Raw genomic sequence first — 8351 nt, 5'->3', positions numbered from 1 at the left:
ATTAAAATGCAGTTTACCATATATCAACAATCGAAAAAGTTATGGGTCTTTCCACAAATAATGAACATGGAATGCACCATCAAACAGAATTAAGCACCAAGATTTCCTATGACGTAGCTTAGTGGAATGAGAGGAAAACCTTATAGATCTAAAACCTAATCGAGCATACAGTTTCTTCTTTGTCCTCCTACGAAGGGGATGCCAAGTAAATGAACGTGAGAAAATTGATGGTTGTGAAAGATACGTAGGATGTGGATAATTTTGAGAAGGAAAAAATGGAAAAAATGAAAAAGTGTCAGGTGGCTTGTCCTTGGGTGTTACTTCTTCACCAGTTGGTTTTAGATAGTTATGAAGCATAGGAGAAACGCCAAGGTCAAGTACAAACTCAATGGTTCTTTGAAAAGGTAGAGGGCGAGGAACATTCATGATGGAAGGTGAATGAGTGACATGAGGATGTGAGGTGGGTGAATGGTGTTCAACTAGTGTTCTTAGGTCTATATCATCAGAGGCCTTGAGATATGCAAGACATTCCTCAATAGGTGGGTAAGAAGAATCACTGGGATAGAGGGCGAAAAATTCTTCTTCCGTCATGGCGTCAAGAGATGAATGGATGTCAATAGGAGAGAACTCGCGAGGCGGCAAAGAAGGGTTGCAAAAGAGTCGAAGGAAATCCTCCTTGATGTTATCTATGTCTAGGGAGTACAAATTGTGATCCTTGTCTTCTTCCATAAGAGGGGTATCTACTAGTGTGGGGACTAATGTGTCAGCCGCACTAATGTGAGGTACAAAACTCTCAATGGACTTCACTTCCCCTTCTACAGGCAAACCTAGTTGTCCCTGTTTTATCTAAATATGTTAACTTCTACAAAAAGATTTCCAAAAGAAAGAGTCATTGAGCCATCCCGACAATTGATTTGGGCATTGGCGGTTGCCAAGAAAGGACGCCCTAAGATGATGGGAATGGAATCATGAGCAACTTCTGTGTCAAGAATAACAAAGTCGGCTGGATAGTAAAAATCCTGAACTTTAACGAGAATATTTTCAACTACACCCTTGGGATACTTAATAGAACGATCGGCTAACTGCAAAGTCATTTTGGTTGGTTGAAGTTTTGTTAGACCTAGTTGTTTATATAAATAAAAAGGGAGTAAGTTAACACTCACCCCCAGGTCTAATAAAGCAGTTGTTATGAAGGTATCACCTAAGGTGCATTGTACAGTAGGACGACCAGGGTTCTTATACTTAACAATTCCGTTATGTTCAGATAAAGAGGGATATTGTTCAGTTAAGAATGCTTCGTGGGGTATGTTGGTTTTCCTCTTCTTGGTGCACAACTCTTTTAGAAACTTAGCGTGTCCAGGTAGACCTTTTATAGCTTCTAGAAAAGGTAGGTTTATAGTCAAATTTTTAAACACTTCCCTAGTCTCATCAAAATTCTCGTCCTTTTTAAACACAACTAGTATTTGGGGATATGGTGCTTTATCGCTATTTTTAGCAGAAGGGATAAAAGTATTATTAGTCTTTGCTTTATCTCTAGCCGTTTTCCATCTAGGTGTCCATATTGGAACCTTTACAGGTGTAGGGTCTTCACTTTCTATTATTGGGTCTTGTAATGTTTTCCCTTTTGGTTGTGGTTTAACTGGTACTTCTACAGTTGTAGGGTCTTCAGTTTCTATTATAGTATTTGGTATGGTATCATTTTTAGTTTGCGGGTAATCTTTAGGCATAGTCACTTGGTTATCAACTACTCACCCCTCGAACGAAGGGTAGTGATCACCAGTAGGTCCCCTTGGTTTATATTACCATTACAAGAAATACCGCTTATTTTTCAAAGCGGTGTTTGTTGACTTAGGATTAGGCTTTGCTTGACTTGGAAACACCCGGTTTGGTTATTATTTTGGTTAGAAGACATGTCAATAACCTTTTGGCACAAAGACTGCATCATTTGCATCGTTTGTTTCATCATATTAGAGTTTTGATCATCTCGATCTTTCATCAAGTTGGAGTTTTGTTGCATAATTTGATTTTGTTTCTCCAACAAGGTCACTACTACTTTGTCCGTAGATGGTTGTATTGGAATTAAAGCTTGTTGGCGCTCATGTCTTGATGTTGATAGTTCCGGGTTATGGGTACTAAACCTCTATTCGGTCACCTAAGTTCCCTTGTCTTTGATGTTGAGTTAACCGGTTGAAGTGTGATGGTTGTGGTGGTGTTTGTGTATAGACAAGAGGACAATAGAAGTCGGAATGCTCAAGACTACAAATGCATTACAAACGAGTAGAGTTAATGTTCATGACCGAGTGGGTTGTTGTTGAACGAGATGGCATCTACCTTTTTAGTGAGGGCATCGATAAAGAGTTTTAAGCTCGGGATCATATTTAACCTCAAGAGAAGAAGGAGAGGAGCGGGAGGATCGTTACCTCCCCAATTGTTGTTCTTCTTAGATTGATCTTCTAAGAATTTATAAGCCTCCAAGGCTCATTTACTAAGAAAACTACCCCTACCATGATATCTAGAACCTCCTTATGATAATGTGAAAGCCCTTGAAGAAAGCACGAACAAAGCGTGTCTTTCGCAAGATTATGATCTTGGCATTCAATGAGAAGATCGCTGAAACTATTCCGTGCCTCCTCCTCAAAGGATTCATGAGGATTCTTCGGCTGAAGAAATGAATCTTGTGAAGCATTTCATCCGCTTCTTGGTGGGTAAAACCGTTCCATGAACAATTGAACAAGTTGAGCCCATGAGTCCACGAGTTTGGCGTTTGGGCGTTAACCAAGACACCGCCTTTATCGGCTAAGGTGAAAGGGAATACCCTCGTTTAATTTGTTCCGCACCAACCGTGGGATGGTGGAATGTTGTTAGGACTTGTTCAATCCCACGATGTCTTTGAAAAGGTTTTTCATGGTCTAAACTATGAAAACGGGTAACAAATTAAAATATTTGGGGGATTCGAAATCCCCAATCGGTCCGCTAGAACGATGCAAGATTTGGGGCTATCGCTCAAGGCTTTGTAGAAGTCAGAGAGAGGAGTCTCTCTTTCTTCAGCCATTATATCAGGTGGTGTGTGTGGAATAGTAGCTAGAGGTGTAATGGGTGGTATACTAGATAGACATGTTTGTCGACGTTGCCGTATAATTACGTTAGTTGTTTTTGTTCGACCAGACCTTAATCTCATGCAAGACTAAGTCGAACTTAACTAAACATGCAACACTCCAAACAATTCTGATATACTAGTAGAAACCTCTAACTGGAGATGTGAGGTGTGGAAGAAAGGAATACCTGATTGCGTCCTTGCTTCGCTTATGAATAGCGTCTTGTTTACGCGTGTTCAGTGTATATAACAAGTTAGAACACTGAAAAACTTCAAAATTGAAAATTTGAATCATACCTGCGAAAATCCGGAAAAATCAGCTGAGGGCGCAGGTGCGCTTCACTTGGGCGCAAGTGCGCTCAGTGCAAATTCGAGTTCCAATGTTTTGGGCGCGGGTCGCGCTCGGTATGGGCGCAGGTCGTGCTCAACTTCCAATGTTTTGAGCGCAGGTGCACTTGCTTAGGGCGCGGGTCGCGCTCAACTTCCAGGTGTATTGGTGCAGGTCGCGCTCCTTTGGGGCGCAGGTGCGCTCCTTGTATTTTTTCGAGGAACTTTCACTTGCTGAAACGGACGACCACAGTTAGAATCAAACAAGGGTGGGTAGGTAGAGAATGGGGGATTGCCCCTTGAATTCAAGCAATTGAATTTTTGTCTTGAACGAGATTAAGATGGTAGTGGTGCCATTTGATAAACGTAAAAAGATAAAGTTTCCTAAATATTAATGTTAACAACACTAATACGTAATCCTACCGCTCTTACATTTAAATCAATTCTTCTTACTCTCAAAACATAATCATGCAATATAATGAGTAAGGATTCGTTCCACTCTTAACTGTCTAGACTTAAATTGAATTCAACTAATCAAACCCAAAAGGAACAATGGTGAGAGTAATGATTTGATGTGAAATTTCTATACTACCATTCCCAACACAAGAATAATAATAAGAACATGTCATTATGGAATATGTAATTAACTTTATAAATCTAATAGAACAATAAGAACAAGATATGATTGAATGAATAACAACTACTTATTAATCTAATGAACAATAAAAACAATGATTCAATACTCAAGAAATAAACTAATCAATTAATATAAAACTAAATAATGTAAAACTAGATCTAGATCTAAAAACTAATCTCTAATGGCTACTTTCTACCTAACCTTATTTAACTACCTAACCCCTTTTCTTAACAAAGAGTCAAACTTTTGTTTTTATACTTTCAGATCCAAAAATCGTGCATGGTTTTGGGCCGGAAAATCGGGCCCAAAACCCAATTTCTTTAGTCCAAAATGGGCTCTTCAGCTGCAGTTGGCTTCGACAGATATTTCGTCTACTTTTGCTCCTTTGATTGGGTCAAGACTTCGACCATTGGAAAGCTCTTTCCGAGCCGGTCGTTTTGACATAAGATACTCCCAATTCCGAGGTCTGAGTCCAAAGATACGGCCTTCGGAAGTTCTCACCGACTTGTGCACTATTTCTGCCTCGTGTTGACTTTTCAGCTTTTGACCGGCTTTACAAAGGCTTTGTCTCCTTGAATCTTGGCCTTTATTCACAGAACTCCTTAGCAACCGACCTCTGCTCCTTTATCTCGCTAAAGTGGCACATTTCTGCACATAATGGACTTTGAAGTCTGAAATGCATAAAAACACGTAATCAGTATTAACTCTTAATTATTACTTACATAATTGGTCTAAAAGTATGATGGTTAAGGGGTTAAAACTACAGTTTTGAGCTCTTATCACCAGCATAAGGTGATGTTGAAGATTGTTTAAACCAATAACATTAAGATACTGCACAACCAAGAAACAACCAATCAGAAGTATAACAGAAACAATAGAATTGTTAGTTATTAATTAGTGTTGAGTGCAAAGTAAGAGAGAAGATTACAACAATGGAGACAGGTGAGAGGCGTGGAAACTTCTGGGAGAGAACTAGTAAGATTGAGATCTTTATTAAGGAAATAAATGAGAATCACTCTGAAAATAACCAATACCATCCAATTTTCAATCAGCAAAAAAGCAAAACCAACCTTTTTTTAAGCAAGAATCTAAAGTGAGACTGAGAGGAAACCGAAATCAAAGTAAACAGATCGAGAGTGACCTTACCTGGTTCATCAGCGATGTCACACTACACTAACACAAAAGAGAAAATTGGAGAAGATGACAAGAGGAACCCATAATATTCTCAGAAGTTGGAGGCTAGATTAAAATAGAAGACAGATGAAGAGGATAACCAATTTTCTTTGTTTGTTTTTGGTTGGGCTATTTTTGGTGCAAGAAAAGAGTCTAGAGGTTTTTTATTTTCTATTTTTGTTTAAGGGCGGCTAGTCTAGCAAACCAAGTGTGCGCCCTGTTTCATTTCTATTTAACCTTAACCTAATTTTTTTCCATGCGTTTTTTCTAACTAATTAACTTAATTAAGAGGAGCTATATTAATTATAACACTTCTGGAAGTCACATTATAAGAGATTTTGAAAACTTGGCAAAGTCACTTTTAAAGTGACGTTGAATACATAGATATTACATCACTTTATAAGTGACACGGTGAGTGACAAAACCTTTAAAGTGATATTGAATACATGGATATTACATCACTTTATACGTGACATGGTGAGTGACATAAAAAAGTGTTACTACATCACTATCACGACATTAATTATTAAAATGATGTTGTACAACTCTACTATATCAGCTTATGAAATAAGTGATGTTAAAAAAAAATTGTGATAATTATTACATCACATGCTGAGAAAAGTGATGTCATAGTTTTCATATGACATCACTTCACTGAAAGTGATGTAAAATTAGTGATGTCATATGTCATATTTGTTGTAGCGAAAGAAATACCCAATGAGTTCGACTGTCATGTGCTTAATGGGTTCAACCTGGCTGCATGCATTGACTGCCATGTTAGCATCATGGGTTCCACCTGGTCATAATCATCAACCACTATTCTAACACCATGAGTGCAACATGGTCATGCCACTTTCATCAAAGTGGGTTCAACATAGCAACATTCGAGCCATAAGGGTTCAACATGAAGACTCTATCCACTTCCAATAGACCATTCACAAAAAGAGTACTGCTGAAAAAGCACGCAACACGTAATTATTTATATATCGTTGTTTGTGTTACGTATATTTTGTAAATCTTACTTAGCCTAATATATATTGATTAGTATAGTGGCTAGCAAGGTATCAATCCTACTCTAAATAACTAAGTGATGATAATAGAAATTCATAATCTAAATTACTCTAATGGATGCAAGTAAAAGATGTGGCTAAGTAATGAATAATATATAGTTGATTTGGTTTGAGATTTAAACTATGCATAAAATAAACTAAATTAAATATATGAATATGAATCAAGAAAGAGAATATCTTGGGAGAGATGAATCCACCAAAATCATAGAATTAGTCTAATAGATCTACCTATCATGCTTAATATAAATCACCAATAGAAACTCACCATACCTACAAACCTTATGCTCATAACCATGATGATAATATGTGGCTTTCCACGTGCTTTCTATCTTTCCATCAAATACTTCTTCAATCTCCAATGATATCTTCTATCTAGCCAAATTGTGCTTTAAGTGGCATTCAATATACAACTCTAGGTGCCATAGAAAATCCACATGTGGCATTAACCATACAACTAATTGAGGTGCCATAAAGAATCCAATCATCACACTAAAACACTAAAAACTAGAAGAAAAGAATCTAGGGTTTGTGGTATTTGGCTCTACACAATCTTGAATTACCCTATCACCTCCTAACCTCCTCAGGAGCATTAGATCAATAGATGAATAAGAAGAAACTCAATGAGGGATTTAAACTAAAACATGATAGAAGAAGAACTAAACTAAAACATACAAAAAAGGCTTCATCTCCCCTCCCAAGAGAAGGGAGATTAGCCCCTCATAATATGCTATGAACACAATACGAAAATGAATAATCTTTATAGCTATTAATTGTGAAAAGGTCTGAACTTTCTTCTCTCTTAATTCTAGATCTAAGATGCAAACACTAAATTTCCTAGATTATGTAAACTGAGGTTTTTGTGCCTTATATATTGGCTTACATGCTCGTCTGGATAGAGATTTGAATCCTATGTTTATTTGGTGTCAAACTCTCTGTAATCTTTCTAGAAGCAATCTTGGAAAAGTTAAATTAGGTTGGACTAAAGTTGGACGTGGTCCACTTTGCCCTGCAGGCTATTTCCCAAGCTGCAGCTTCTGACAGCTTTCAGTTTCCTAATTCATGTGAAACTCTGACTTCTTCTCTATGTTGATCTCATCTTCCTATGAAGTCGAAATTAAGGCTTTGAGATCAGATTGAAGACTCTTCTAACTCAATTATTATCCTCTTTTAGAGTCCCATTAGGCTTGGCACTTATGGAGATAAATATGACATTTTTGCCCTAGGCCTTTAGCTGTAATTCCCAGTGACTCTTTTTTGACTTGTTTGACTTATTTTCCCTCCATATTTCATATTTAGGTTCTTTGACCTACAAAAACTCAAATTGCATCATATTAGAATATTTAAATATAAAATTGAGACTAACATACACATTATTGGGGTTATAAATCATTACTTTTGAGCACTTATCACAACCCCCAACTAGCATTTTGCTAGTCTCTTAGCAAATATGTGGTATACTAGAGAAGTGTTTAAAGCTAACAATACTAATTAAATAATAAACTAACTCACTTTCGCAGGCATCACAGTTGCATTTACCATATGCAACAAGGCCTTAAACCTTTAAGTTACCTTTAAAGGACAAGTTATAGCCTCGTGAGGGTTTTCAGTTGATATACCCACAAAATCAATTTTATATATGAACTATGGTGAAATCTAGAGAAAACAACTTTTTCAGTAAAAATGTCTAAATCAAAAAGTTATTACTTATCATACCCATGATCATAAAACATTAGGCTAAGGTTCTATTCATAAAGATAGAAAAGACTGACTAATCATCATAACTAGAGCTTATTCATTTTTAACCATTTTGATTCCTTTCTCTTTTCCAAGCAACGGAATTTCTACCTCACCTTTGGATTAGTATTTCGACTTCAAATCTCACCATTTCATACACTCACAAGGAAATCTCTTTCAGATAAGTTTTCTATTTTACCTCTATATGCAGGGAAATGAGTAAAAAGTAGAGCATCCCACATATTTAGTCAGAAAGATGGAAATTTGCAAATATATAAATAAAGTCTCATGGAAAGAATGTCAATCACATTTGAAG

Source organism: Coptis chinensis, chromosome 9 (genome assembly GCF_015680905.1).
Source record: "Coptis chinensis isolate HL-2020 chromosome 9, ASM1568090v1, whole genome shotgun sequence".
In the NCBI taxonomy this organism is placed as follows: domain Eukaryota; kingdom Viridiplantae; phylum Streptophyta; class Magnoliopsida; order Ranunculales; family Ranunculaceae; genus Coptis; species Coptis chinensis.
The sequence above is the reverse complement of the archived record's forward strand: the minus strand, read 5'-3'. Positions refer to the sequence as shown.